Here is a 15,617-nt window from a genome sequence, read left to right on the forward strand (position 1 = left end):
GTGTCGCTGGTTCGATCTTCCAGTCAGGGCACATCAGAGAAGGAAAACTCTGACTCTAAAAAACCTCCGCTGCCTTGCGGCATACCTCTTCAGGGGAAAGGCTAAGGGAGTAAACCCCGACAGAAAATCCGGAGCCGGAGTCCCTAAGGCGGTTTGACGTTGTAGTCATCACCGGCAACTCCTGCGGCGCACCTGAAGCCAAGCTGTATTGACTCCGTCTTTCCCTTGGACCCTTCAGCTGTGAAGAGAGGGGGGGTCTGCTGCATGGGCAACAGCAGACCCTCCATATCACCCTGCCCAGGCTCTGTAGCTTCAGCGTCATCGCAAGATGTCGATTCAACACAGGAGGAGACAGATACCGTGTCACTCCCGAGTCGGACTGCACAACCATTCTCGGCGGTGCAGATAGACTCTTAAGAAGCTACACCATCGTCTCTCGAGACGGACGGCTGCCGATACGATATGTATCACATCTTTACCCATTCATCTATTGATGGGCACCTGGGTTGCTTCTAAATTTTGGCTATTTTAAATAATGCTACAGTGAACATTGGGGTGCATATATGCTTTTTGGTTAGTGTTTCGGGTTTCCCCAGGTATATTCATTCCCCAAAGTGGGGTCATTGAGTCAAAAGGCAGTTCGATTTTTAGTTTTTTAAGGAAATTCCATACTGTTTTCCAGAGTGGCAGCACCAGTCTGCATTCCCACCAACAGTGCACTAGGGTTCCCCTTTCCCCACATCTTCACCAGCACTTGGTGTTTGTTGGTTTATTGATGGTGGCCATTCTGACCGGTGTGAGGTGACATCTCATTGCAGTTTTAATTTGCATTTCCTTGATGAGTAGTGCTAGTGAGCATCTTTTCATAAGTATGTGCTTTTAGAATTTTACATTTTCTTCCCTGTGAATAGAGTCCCATACTTCCTCAAATGGGAGATGCTGTTCACTGTGGATAGATGCATCATTACTGTACACACTACTAAGAACAATGAAGTATGGTTAATTAAACTATGACATGTTACTGATTGTAAGAGGCAACCCAATTCCTGAGATGTTATAACAAGTGAAAAAAAAATGAGTTAGATAGGAAAAAATGTAAAATAAATTAAAAAATAAGCATATCTTAAAATTGGAAACAAAGCCCTGGCCAGGTACTCTGTTGGGTCAAGCATTTTGCCCATATGCCAAAGTTGTGGGTTCTATCCCCAGGCAGGACACATACAAGAATCAACCAATGAATGCAATACATTTTTCTTTAATTTTCAAAAGTAAAATAAAATTGAAAACATATATTCTGTGTTCTAAATCAATGCAAGGCCTAGTGCATTCTTCCAAATTATGCCCACAGTGGGCAATGGCAGACCATCTCCGAACACACCAAATCTACCCAATAGTGGATGTTGATTGTTCAAATGAGCTCTACGGTGGACAAGTTGCCAAAAAGACTACTTTCTGGGTGATTTCATGAAATCCTTGACACCAAAGCAGTCAGTGCATTTCCCTGTTGACTTATGTTCTCACATTCCATGTCCATGTCAAAGAGGAGGCCAATGCCTGGCTGCTGTGGCTCAGTAGATTGAGCGTTGGCCTGCGAGCTAAGTGTCGCTGGTTCGATTCCAAGTCAGGGTACATGACCAGGTTGCACGTCAGGTCCCCAGTTGGGGACACATGAGAGGTGACCACACATTGATGTTTCTCTCCCTCTCTATCTCCCTCCCTTCCCCTCTCTCTAAAAGTAAAAATAGATTAAATCTAAAAAAATAATGGTGCTAAGAACTCCCATTTAACCATCACCCAGGTTCCCCAATTGTTAATATGTTGCCACATTTGAGCTCTCTCTCCTCCTCATTCTTTCTTTCTCTTTAGTGTAAATTGCAGATTTCATGCCTCTTTGCCCTTAAATATTACAGTGTATATTTTCTAAGAATAAGGACATTTTCTTCATAGTCACAGTGCAATTATTACATTCAGGAAACTTAATAAGAACACATGAAAATTATCTAACAAACAGTCCACATTCACACAGAATTGTTATTCCAACAATTTCCTTGATAGCATTTAATTTTTCTGGTTCCTGGATCAAATCCAGGATTATCCATTCTGTTTATTTATCTTGCCTCCAGTCTCTTCATGTAAATCGTTCCCTCAGCCGTTCTTCATCACTCATGTCACTGACATTTTTGAGAAATATGGGACATGTTCTGTACAATGTCCCTCAGCTTGTGTTTGTCTCGTGTTCCCTCATAATAAGTTTAAGATTTGTGTTTTGTTGCCGAAGTGACTTTGTTTTCTCCTCAGCACATTCTATCAGGATGTTTATGGATACGTATCCGTTTGTCCTGATGTTGATAATGGTCACTTTTGTTTGTTTACAGTGGTGCCTGCCACTGTCATGGTATCATTTCCCCCTTCTAATTACTAGTCTGAGGGAGAGCCGTTGAGACTATATAAATATCCTGTTTCTTCTCATACTTTCGCTCACCAGTTATAGATAGTATCCTTTGAGGATCTTGCCCAGAACAATGAGTTTCCAATTCTATCACTCAATCTATATTTATTTGTTGGCATCCTTCTGTAAAGTGGTGTTTTCCTTCCTCCCATATTTATGAATTTGTTGCTGATTTATGAATTCTAACTTTAGTTTATGGGTTATAATGTCTTACTACAAGAATTTACTTTTCCCTGGAATTGTTCCAATTTTGGTCATGGGAACCCTTTCCAGCTGCTTTCTGTGTTCTTTTGACAGTCAGGGGTAGGGGGGGATACTTTGGAGTCCTTCTTTTGAGGCACGATCCTCCTGGCTCATCCTGTACCTCCCCTGCCCAGCCCTGGATGGGGCCATTTCTCCAAGGCTCCCTGGCTCCCTGGAGTGGAGAACGGTATCAGGAAACCAGAACCGCGGTGCTAGGTGTGTTCTCTCATAAGTCATGCTCTGGGAAAGTACGTTTTCTCCTGAAGACACTAGGGTTTGACCAGAGGAGTGACACAGCTCTATCAGCGCTTTAGAAAGGCCACTGCAGCCATGAGTGTGGAAAATGGATCGGTGAGCACGGTGTTTTCCAAAGTGCAGCTCTTCATGTCCAACTGTGATGGAGGTTGCCATAGGGTGTCTTTGCTGTATTATTTAATACTTCTTTTCAAGATCTTTCTCGGTTATATCTAAAATAAATACTGTCTTTAAAGGGAATTTTAAATCGCTGTTGCGAAGGGACCCACCCATGATTACCATAAGTGGAAAATAAAATAAACTGAGGAACAAAGTAGAAACAGAGGCACAGACACATGGAACAGGCTGACAGCTGCCGGGGGTGGGGGAAGGAGTAGAGGAAAGAAAGGGATGGGATGAGCCGGAGGACATACATGCGTGACCCACAGACACAGTCCACAGGGCAGTGACCGCCAGAGGGAAGGGACTGCCCCAGTGGGTGGGGCAGAGGAGGAAAAATGGGGTGACCTGTCATTGTGTCAGCCATAAAAATAAAGTTACAAAAAGAGAGATGCAGGAAAGTACACCCCAAAAATGTTGTTTATGATTAATTAGATGCAGTTACCATATTACCAGCCAAGGTTCTAAGCCTAATATTTGCTTTTTTTGTTGCTGTCATTGTTCAAAAGGGATGTTAATATTGCTAAAGGCATTTGCACCGAACTATGGCATTATCCTTTATGCCCTACGACGGCCCAAAGACACTGAAAAGGGATTTGTTCTTTGAATATTATTTAATGAGTCTGTCTAGCATCTTAGTTAATATCTCAAGAACATCAACAGGAACACATCACACACCAGGCAAAACATCGGTCAAGGGATTGAAAAGTGGTAGGGACCCCCCTCCCCACCCCCCAGCTGCTGTGGCTCAGTGGATTGAGCTCTGGCCTGTGAACCAAGGGGTCGCTAGTTCGATTCCCAGTCAGGACACAGGCCTGGGTGACGGGCCAGGTTCCCAGTTGGGGGCGCGCAAGAGGCAACCACACATTGATGTTTCTCTTCCTCTTTCTCCCTCCCTTCTCCTCTCTCTAAAAATAAATAAAGTCTTTTAGAAAAAGAAAAGTGGTGAGGAGATGAGTTACTGTCTCCTGTGGATGTTTTGGAGAAAGCTGCCGACAGTGGGTGCTGAAGTTCAAGGCCACAGAGCCTGGGGCGGGAGTTCGGGAAGAGGGCCAGGTCAGGAGAGCTTGGGACCTGTGTCACTTGGTGGGCAGTGGTGACATTCAGAGGCAGGCAAGACGGGAAAGCTGGAGGAGGGAGCCTGGGAGATTGTCTTTGTCATTCGAGTGAGTATAATGGTGTCCGGACCACAGTGCAGGCAGATGGTTGTCGAGTGGACAGATTTCTCAGTGGAGGATAACATGACGTGGGTTGAGGTTGATGAAGAGAGAAAGATTGGAAATCCACTTCCAAATCCGGAGGATCTCTGTGTAAGTTATTAAAAATTAATCAAATGTGTCGACAAGATTGAAGGATAAAGGGTCACGTGTGACATGTAGCAGAAATGATTAGGGTGAACACCATCTTATCCCCAGCCCCACAGGAAATGTCTTCAATACTTCATAGTGGCTGTTGATGTTGGCGGGAATTCATCGCTGGTTTCTAAAATGTTCCCATCGTTAATGGATGATGAATGTATCAAACTTTTATTTTTGCATTCCCTTTTATATTATTGTTGGATAGAGTATGGCATCATTTTGTTTAGAATATCCATGTCTGTATTTATGGTGAGATAGGCCTGCCCCTTTCTAATCAAATAAAGCCTCTGGTGGATTAAAAATAAAAAAGAAACCCATGGCTTTTAATCAGGCATGAGTGATCAGGAAGAAGAAGTCATGAGGATTTTCACACGAGACCCAGTGGGCAGATGGACCCTGAGGTCTCCAGAAAGCCATAGAATCTCCATTGATTTGGAAGTCAGCGCCAGGCCAGATCCCAGACAGTATATAGATCCATGTAACTAAGTAATGGGATGAGATTGTGGAAGTGCCCATCTCTACACCTAAGTAATAGAACTGTTTTTGCGAATTGTCATTTCTACATTCTCTTATTCGTCTGCCTTCTCCTTAACTGGGAGCCAGCAAGGAGGGCTTCACCAGTCTTGCAGCCTCATTTATTTTGCTTTTAAGTCCTTCAACTGATTGAATGAGGCCCACCCACATTTTGGAGGAAAATTGCCTTTACTTAAGTCTATTAATTTAGATGTTTGTCACACCCACAAAATACTGGCCATGTGGATATATAAAATATATACAGGTAGCCCTGGCCAGTGTGGCTTAATTGGTTAGAGTGTTGTCCCATAAACCGAAAGGTCGTGGGTTTGATTCCCAGTCAGGGCACATGCCTAGGTTGTGGGTTTGAGGGGCTGGGTGAAAAGGGGGAAGGGGTTAAAAGTACAGATGGGAAGGTACAGGATAGTCATAGGGACGTAAAGTACAGCATAGGAAATATAGGCAGTAAAATTGTAATAATTTTGTATGGTGTCAGGTGGGTACTAGAATTATCAAAGGGATCACTTGGTAAGTTATATAAATGTCTAGTCACTAGGCTGTATGCCTGAAACGAATATAATGTTGAATGCCACTGTCATTAAGCATTTTTTTAATAATAAAAAGTTACAAATCTGATAACATGCTTATGAGTAAACAAGGGTTAGGCAGGGAGGCCCAGGCCAGGGGGATCCATATGATGGGTCAGGGCCTCACTAGAATTGCTTAGTGCCCTGTGGGTTGTTAAATATTCTGAGTGTTGGCCACATCGATGAGGGTCCCATGGGCATGTAAAGCTGGCAGAGGTAAGACAGCTGAATGAGGTGAAATGTGGAGGCCAATTCCATACTAAAGCTGGGGGTTCTCAACTTGGGCACTATTGGCGTCTGGAACTGGATTTTTTTTTTTTTTTTTTGTCCTCTTCACCAGAGGATGTGTCGATTGATTTGAGAGAAAGAGGAATGAAGAGAGAAAGAGAGAGAGACAGAGGAAAAGAGAGAGTGGGAGAAACATCCATGTGAGAAATGTTGATTTTGTACGTGCCCCAATTAGGGATCAAACTCGCAACAGAGCCATGTGCCCTGAGGAGGGATCGAACTTGTAACCTTTTGGTGCACGGGACGCTGCCCCAACCAACTGCGGCGCCTGGCCGGAAGTGGAGCTGGATGTCCTGCTTCCTTGCCTCTACCCAGTAGATACCCTAGCACCGACCCACCCCATTATGTGTGACAACAAAAATGTCTCAAGACACCCCCCCCAATGTCCACTGGGTGGCAGCATTGCCCCTGGTATAAAACCACAGCCCTAAATCAGGGAATCTCAAAACGGACTTAGAGTACTCCCTCACTTATCGTGGGTATTATGTTCCAGACCCCTCCGCGAAGTGGGAACCTTACATTTATTCTACACTCTTAAACCTACGTAACTTTGACAACGTATGTATACAGTACCGCAAAATCCCGCGATATAGCGAAAAATCCGGAATAATTAAATATATATATATATATTTTTTAATTCCGCGATACAGTGAGGCCGCGATAAGTGAACCGCGATATACACCCTGGAATAGGGTGGCTCGGTGTTGTCCTGTAAAGTGAGAGGTCGCTGGTTTGATTCCCAGTCAGGGCACGTGCCTGAGTTGTGGATTCGATTCCTGGTCCAGGCGTGTACAAGAAGGAGCTGATCTGTGTTTTTCTCCCTCCCTTCCCCTCTCTAAAATAAATAAGTAAAATATGTATTTTTTAAAATTGAGCTGCATGAGAACCCGTGATGGGGGGCAGTGTTAAGGGGAGAAAAAGAATGCGAGCCCCCTCCAGAGTTTCTGGTTTTGGTGTTCTGGGAACATTACACTGAGAAGCCCCTGCTCGAAATAACCCAGATTTCTTTCTTTCTTTTTTAATCCTTTCTTCCTTTTCTGTCCTTGCTCTTTTTAATTTTTTCTTTTTATTTTTAAAGAGAGGAAGAAAGAGACATCGATGCGTTGTTCCACTTATTCACGAATTCACTGGTTGATTCTTGTCTGTGCAGATCAAACCGCGACCGCTCCAACCAACTCAAGGGTCTAGCCAGGGTTTTAGTTTCAGTTTTTTTAAGATTTCTTTCATTGTGCAAGGAAGCAATGAAGTTATCAACATATAGCCGGAGTTAAAAGTCCCTGGGGACATTTTCATTTTTCTACCTTTAATGTCTGTGCAGTTTATAAGAAAACAATGACTCTACTACATTCCTGAATACAAATGCCTCCTCTCAGTATCTTCCTTGACAATGCGAATCCGCGTCTGAGAATGTTTGTGGCAGTTCCCCGATGCTGCCACCAGATGGTAGTAGAAACCACCTAATAAAAGTGTCTTTGTAAAGAGATTCAGCTGGGACTCATTTACTTCTCTAACCTTAGTGTCTTCCCTGTTAAATCTGATCCCTTAATCGTTGCTTTCATCCTAATCGATATTTTTTAATTTATTTGATTTTGATTTGATTGTTTTCATGCATTTGGATATATGTATACAGTCGTGAAACTATCAGCACAATCAATATAGTAGACATGTCCTCCCTCCCCCCCCAAAAGTTTCTTCATGCCCTTTTTTTCTTTTCAAGAGACAGAGGAAGGGAGAGAGACATTGATTTGTGGTTCCAATTATTTATACATTCATTGGTTGATTCCTTTTTTTTTTTTTTCTTTAAAAATTTTATTTATTAGTTTCAGAAAGAGGGGAGGGAGGGAGAAAGAAAGGAAGAAATATAGCAATGTGTGGGAGATTTTGCCTCTCCCACTCCCCCAACTGGGGCCCTGACCTGTACCTTGACTGGGGATCAAACCAGCGACCCTTTGGTATGCAAGCCGGTGCTTGATCCACTGAGCCACACCAGCCAGGGCAGGTGTGAAGAAGTTTATTTTCATGTTCCTTGACATCTGCTCAAGTGTGGAGCCAGGCTCTGTCAGTAGGGCCATGTGGTGCCTCGTGTCTGTCTGCCTCCTGACATCTCTGTGGCCATCTCCAGAAGGCTCAGCCTCCAGAGCAGCTAAAGGTATGTTTAGAAGGCCATGTCGCCCGGGAGAGTGAGAGAGAGTTGGAGCCTAGGCTGGTAACATCAGATACATTGATTCATCCCTCAGTCCATCCTGTTCTGGCTTCAGAGAAATAGACAGTTGCTAGTGAGACAGGTGCCATTGTATGTAGTTTCTGTCCCTCAGGGGGAAGCGCTAAGGGGAAAGAAAAATCAAACAAGCCAGTTTATACACACAACATGGAAGTCAACCCTTTCCCACCTTTTTAGCCCCACATGGCATCTACTACCTCCAGCAGAACACACCTGAGGCTTCATTTCTCTACGAACTCAATTGTACCTTCCACAACAGTTTACTGCTTTGGCCAGGTGACTCAGCTGGTTGGAGTGTCACCCTGCATACCCAAAGGTTGTGGGTTTGATTCCAGTCAGGGCACACACCTAAGGCTTCGGGTTAGATTACTTACCGGAAGCAACCGATTGATGTTTCTTTCTCTCCTCCTTCCCCTCTTCTCTTCTAAAACCAATAAACATATCCTCACATGAGGATTAAATTTTTTTTTATTCTTTACCATATACCAGGCACTGGGAAGATACCAGCAAACAAAAAAATTCACATTCTATAGCCTTGGCTAGTGTGGATCAGTGGATTGAGTGCCAGCCTGCAAACCTAAAGGTCCCCGGTTCAATTCCCAGCCAGGACACATGCCTGGGTAGCCAGCCAGGTCCCCAGTTGGGGGTGTGCAAGAGGCAACTGATTGGATGTCTCACGCATTGATGTTTTCTCTCCCTCTCTTGCTCCCTCCCTTCACCTCCCTCTAAAAGTAAAATAAAATCTTAAAAAAACAAAACAAAAAATTCACATTCTCATGGGGTTTCTGGACTGGAAGTGAGCAGTGGAATGACTCCAGGGAGCCTGACGAGGACTTGAGTGGGACTCTTTCACCCTCAAGTTGGAATTGGCACCACCATGTGGAAAAGACCTGGCACTCAGGAGGCTCTGCTTTAGCCAAAGTGCGAGCTACAGGCTGATTACCTGAAACTCCCTTGTGTCACAGATCTTTGTCCTGGTCTTGTTCCTGTTCTAAAGGCTCATCAGGTTCTTTATTTCTCTGGACAAAGACCTTGGCTCTTCGATTTTTGAACCAAATCTAAGTAAGTAAAATAAAGGGAATTCATTAAAGCAACTGATGTCATGCAAGCATCACCATTGTTTTATTTTATTTTTCTTTCCCCAGAAGGCCCAGCAGGAAGAGAGCTGGTTCGTTTTAGGCCTAATTCCAAAATCATTGACATTCCATGTGATATCTAGGAAAGTCTACCAGGTCTGAAGATAAAGTTCAAAATCCTGGCCCTGGTCAGTGTGGCTGTTGGTTGGGTGTCATCTCGCAAGGCAAAACGTTGCAGGTTCAATTTCTGGTTGGGGAACATGCCTGGGTTGCAGGTTCGATCCCTGGTCAGGGCTCATAGGCAAAGATGGCTGTTTCTCTCGCACGTCGATATTTCTCTCCCTCTCTTTTTCTCCCCTTTCCTCTCTCTAAAAAATAAAAATTTTTAAAAAATTCTGACTCTCACTCCTTGTACCTTCACAACCTAGTGACTGGTTTCATATCCTGAAATCCCCATGATCCCATTACAAGCACTGGTCTATCCCATGCCTATATTTCAGCTCTTCCCCCTGCTTGGAATTTTCTTTCCCATCATCCTGTCAAAAATGCCTATTTTTCTAGGAAGACATTTTTCATCCCATAAGACACATTCATTGCTGCTTTTTTTTTTCTTTTAGATTTTATTTATTTATTTTTAGAGAGAGGGAATGGGAGGGAGAAAGAGAGAAAGAGAAACATCAATGTGTGGTTGCCTCTTGCACCCCCAACTGGGGACCTGGCCCACAACCCAGGCCTGTGCCCTGACTGGGAATCAAACTGGCGACCCTTTGATTCACTTGGCTGGTACTGAGCCACACCAGCCAAGCCTCATTGCTGCTTCTTGTTGCATCCATAAATTACACATACACATGCATGTTTGATGTGTATATTGTATATATTCATATATAATTTTATAAACACTCATGTATACATTGCACACATACAAACACACACAAACCCTGCACACCACTGACAGAATTATGTTCCATTTTAGGATTTTGCAGCAATGAATCCTTAGGCAGGCTGCTACAGTTCTCTGAGCTAAATCTTTTCTGTTTTTTTTGTTTGTTTGTTTCTTTTTTGATTGTTTTTAATTCAGTTTAATTTTTAAAATATATTTTTTAAAAGATTTTATTTATTTATTTTTATAAAGATGGGAAGGGAGGAAGAAAGAGAGGGAGAAAAACATCAACCAGTTGCCACTCACACACCCCCAACTGGGGACCTGGCCTGCAACCCAGACATGTGCCCTGACTGAGAATCAAACCAGTGATCTTTTGGTTCACAGGCTAGTGTTCAATCCACTGAACCACACCAGCCAGGGCCATTTGCCATTTTTTAGACGTGAACTAAACATTAAATCTCTAAAGCAGATATAGGAATAATTAGAAAAGCTAAAGAATATGATAGAAATACCTCAGCCAAGTGCCAGCTCATATTCAGTGTAAAGTAACATTCCATCCTTCATTCATTCACCAATTCTTCTCCTTTTTTTTAATCCTCACCTGAGGATATGTTCATTGATCCCAGAGAGAGAGGAAGAGAGAGAGGAAGAGGGAGAGAGAGGGACAGAGAGGGGCGGAGAAACATCAATGTGAGAAAGAAACACTGATCTGTTGCCTCCCGTAGGCGCCCCAACCAGGGAATGAACCTACAGCCCAGGCATGTGCCCTGACCAGGAATTGAACCCACAACCTTCCGGTGTACAAGACAATGCTCTGATCAGCTGAGCCACCTGGCCAGGGCTCAACCAATTCTTAATGAGTGTCGCCGTTCAGAGCACACAGAATAACCATTATGATGGAAAAGAACTGAAAAGGGTGAGAGGGTGGGCCAGTGGGCCCCTGAAGGTAGAACCTACCAGGCGGAAAGAAGGCTCGTGAAAGGCCCGGGAGTGGGAACGTGCCTGCCTCAGCTGCTGTGGCTTCCCTTCCCATGCATCCCCATCCCTAGTAGATGGAGTCATCAAATTTCTCATTACTTACTTGGACTTTTGACTCTGGAACCCCAATTTCCTTAGCGAGTTGCTCTCTGGAATAAATCCCAGGATAAGGGTTGCTTTCAAATGCCGAGATGAGGGTGCATAACTGCGAGGACGTGTACTTGGTTCGACGCCGCCTATATTCTCCACCTAGGGTCGGTGTAAGCGTGCAGAGATCAGTTCACAAATGCTAACGAGGAACCCAGACTTGTCCCACTGTCTGCATCTAATTTGGAACCTGTTGCCTCTCCTTGAGAAAACCCATTCCAGGAGGAAGGTTCCAGAGGAGATGCAGGATATGGTTGGGTTGCTGGAAAGAAGACATGGACAAGGAGGCCCTGAGTGAGAGAACATTCTTTCCCTGCTCAGAGTACTAGCTGGCTCCACTACTAGACAGAGGTACTTGGATGGATACCCCAGGGGCTCTGCTGGGAACAGGACTGGACCAGGCTACTTACTTCGACTTTTCTCCACAGGGCAATCTTTATCTTGGCTTCCTTCTAAGTCCGCCTCAGGTTCTGATATTTCCTGGACTCCATACTTAGCTCTTCGATTCCGAAACCAAACCTAAGTGAGGAAAAGAGAATTAAATGTTATGTCATCTCAGCCCCATTACTGCCTTTCTTTCTTTTTCTTTCTTTCTTTCTTTCTTTCTTTCTTTCTTTCTTTCTTTCTTTCTTTCTTTCTTTCTTTCTTTCTTTCTTTGTTGCTTTGAGAGAAAGAGAAGAAGGGAGGGAGGGAGAGACAGAAGCATCAATTTGTTGTTCCACTCATGCATTCATTGGTCGATTCTTGTATGTGCCCTGACCAAGGGTCGAACCTACAGCCTAGGCATAACAGAGAAGATGTTCTAACCCACTGAGCTACCCAGCCAGGGTCATCACTGTCTTTCACCCAAGGGAATCATTCTTAAGCTCAGAATTACTACTGAGTCTCAAGTCAAAGCTTGGTATTTAGCATATTCACAATCTGGTCCTGACATGATTTGCTGTAATAATCTTTTAGGCTAATAAATAGATGCCATGAGTATTATGCATTTAAGTACTAACTCAGAGGATCTGTTGGATATAAAACAGAAAGCAACAAATGAACAAACTCATAGACATAAACAACAGTATGCACTTCTGTCCAGATGGAGGTGTTGGTAAATATGCCTCCCCTCCTCACACAGCTACAGCAAAATTTACAGCCAGACTGCAGAACAAATATCACCCAGAAGTCTCAGAAATTTTGAGCTGTAGGGAAGTCTTCAACAACCAAGGATTTGAAGAAGCCACGTTAACCCAGACAGGTAGGAGGGGTGGAGATAAAGAGATGCTCAGAGAGGTGCGGAGATGCAGAACAGTTGGTCCCATGTCCATGTGTGGTTAATAAAAATCAAGAGGGATAGCCCTGGCTGGTGTGGCTCAGTGGATTGAGTGCGGGCCTGTGAACCAAAGATTGCTGGTTCAATTCTCAACACATGCCCGGGCTGCAGGCCAGGTCCCTAGTTGTGGGTGCCCAAGAGGCAACCATACATAGATGTTTCTCTCCCTTTCTCTCTCCCTCCCATCTGCTCTCAATAAAAATAAATTTTAAAAAATCAGGAGGGATACCTCGGGAACAAGATATCACAGCCCTGGACCAGACCACCCATCCCAGGGTTCCAGTGTCAGGAAGATAAGTCCTCATAACTTCTGGCTGTAAAAGCCAGTGGGGGTTGGGGCTGTGGGAGAAACTGCAGGATTCACAGGGGACTCCTCTTAAAGGGCTCACAATGGACTAGGACTTATGCAGACTCCCTCCCTCTGGGATTCAGCACCAGCACAACACCTGGTAGGTCACCTGTGGCATATGGGGAGAGACTGAAGTGACTGGCATCAGGGTGAGTGCTGGGAGACAGACTCCTCCCGGGCAAAGCCCCAGAGGCCAGGCAGTGGCATTGTTCCCTCTCCGAGTCCTCACCCACTCAGAGCCACAGAGGGGTGACAGGGTTGCCCCACTCTGGTGATTACCTCAGGCTCCACCCCATAAAACGTACAGGTGTGCTGTTCTACAACAGGACACACTAATAAGACATGGAATCAAAGCTGCTCTGTCTAGTACACAGAAATAAACAGGGAGGCTACCAAAATGAGGAAACAAAGAAATATAGCCCAAATGAAAAAACAGAACACAACTCCAGATTTAAAAAAAAAACCAAAAAACTAAGTGAAATGGAAATAAGCACTCTATCAGATGCAGAGTTCAAAACACTGGTTTTCAGGATGCTCAAGAAACACATTGGATACTTCAACAGCATAAAGAAGGCCCTAGTGTAGGGGCACCAGATAGTCCCTGTAAAAAGTTTCAATATGTAAGTATGTAAGGGCTTTAAATGTTCTTTGTAAGAAGTAGCAAGCACTTGCTAAAAGGCCTTGGTAAAGGGAATGTAAGAAGGAGTGTTATAGCAATTAGTGATTTACAAGCTAAAAGGACCTCAGCCTCTATCACCTCCCATTTGCTTGCTTGTGTCTGGTTTATAACATTGTGAAGGTTGTGCTTTGCCAAATGTCTAGCCCTTTGAAAATAAATTGCTTCACAGGGAGTTCGTCCCTGGCTGAAAAGCTATACTGCCACCGAAGATAACCTTTAGCCTTGCAAATTTCTGTTCCTGTTACTGCCAAGACATTCCTGCAGTCCTTCCCAGCCCCCTCTTCCTGAGGCTGTTTCCCGCCAAAGAAGAAACAAAGAGACGCACCAGTATAAAAACCCAGCATTTAGACTCCATTGTAGGTTGGAGCATGTTAGAGACCTGCTCAGGGTCTGCCCTAGTCCTGGCCATTATTAAAAACCCTTTGCTTAACTTTATACACCACTTCAGAGTGTTCAATCCCGCCTATGTAGCCGTAACACTAGTAGAAATGAAGGTTACACTAAGTGAAATACAGAAAAAGCAACAGGGAACCAACAGTGAATGGGATGAAGCCGAGAACCAAATCAACAATTTGGAACATAAGAGAGAAACATTCAATCAGAACAAGAAGCAGAAAAAAAGAATCCAAAAAAAAAAAAAAAAATGAGGATAGGCTAAGAAGCCTCTGGGACATTCTCCAAATGTATCAACATCCAAATCATAGAGGTGCCAGAAGAAGAGGAAGAGCAAGAAATTGAAAACTTATTTGAAAAAATATGAAAGAAAACTTCCCTAATTTGGTGAAGGAAATAGACATGCAAGTCCAGGAAGCACAGAGAGTCCCACACAAGATGGATGCAAAGAGGCCGACACCAAAGCACATCATAATTAAAATGCCAAAGGTTAAAAATAAAGAGAGAATTTTAAGAGCAGCTACAAAAGCAGATAGTTACCTACAAAGAAGTTTTCATAAGACTGTCAGCTCGATTTCTCAGGCAAGAAGGGACTTACAAGAAGTATTCAAAGTGATGAAAAGCAAGAACCTACAACCTAGATTACTCTATCCAGCAAGGCTATCATTTAGAATTGAAGGACATCTCTGGCTGGTGTGGCTCAGTAGTGAAAGCTGGCCTGCAAACCAAAGGTTGCCTGTTCGATTCCCAGTCAGGGCACATGCCTGGGTTGCGGGCAGGTCCAATGTTTCTTTCCTTCTCTCCCTCCCTTCCCCTCTCTCTAAAACTAAATTAGTAAAATCTTTTAAAAAAACAATTGAAGGGCAGATAAAGTGCTTCCCAGACAAGATAAAACTAAAGGAGTTCATCATCACCAAGTTGTTATTATATGAAGTGTTAAAGGGAATTATATAAGAAAAAGAAGATCAAAACTATGAACATTAAAATGGCAATAAATAAATTCACAACTCTCAACAATTGAATCTTAAAAACAAACTAAGCAAACAAGCAGAACAGAAACAGAATCATAGATATGGAGACCATATGGAAGGTTATCAGTTGGAAGGCGGGTGGGGGGAGAGGGGAGGGGGAAAATGGGGGGAAAGGTGCAGGGATTAAGAAGTACAAATTGGTAGGTACAAAATAGACAGGGTTAGGTTAAGAACAGTATAGGAAATGAAGTAGCCAAGGAACTTATATGCACGACCCATGGACATGAACTGAGGGGGCGGCCAATAGCTGGAGGGAATGGCGGTACCAGGTGGAAGGGGGCAAAGGGGGAAAAATTGGGACAACTATAATAGCATAATCAATAAAATATATATATTTAAAAACAGTATGGTGGTTACGAGAGGGGAAGGGGATGGTGGAAGGTAGAAGAGGATAAAGATTGTCAAATATATGGTGACAGAAGGAGACTAGACTTTGGGTGAATGCATAAATAAGTGGAACAACAAATTGATGTCTCTCTCCCTTTCTCTGGCTCTCTAAAATCAATAAATAAAAAATTTTAAAAAGAGCTCAAGCATTTCTTCTCCTCTGAAGGTATACCTACACACTTCCTCCCACTCCTTTGAGCTTTCATCTTCAGTGTTGACATTTGCAAAGGGAGACTAAGAGCACCATCCTTATGAGTTTATTCTGCATGTCAATCAAGATACTCCACACAACACTCTTAGCAC

This window comes from Furipterus horrens, unplaced genomic scaffold (assembly GCF_987537825.1).
Source record: "Furipterus horrens unplaced genomic scaffold, mFurHor1.1.pri manual_scaffold_13, whole genome shotgun sequence".
Lineage (NCBI taxonomy): Eukaryota > Metazoa > Chordata > Mammalia > Chiroptera > Furipteridae > Furipterus > Furipterus horrens.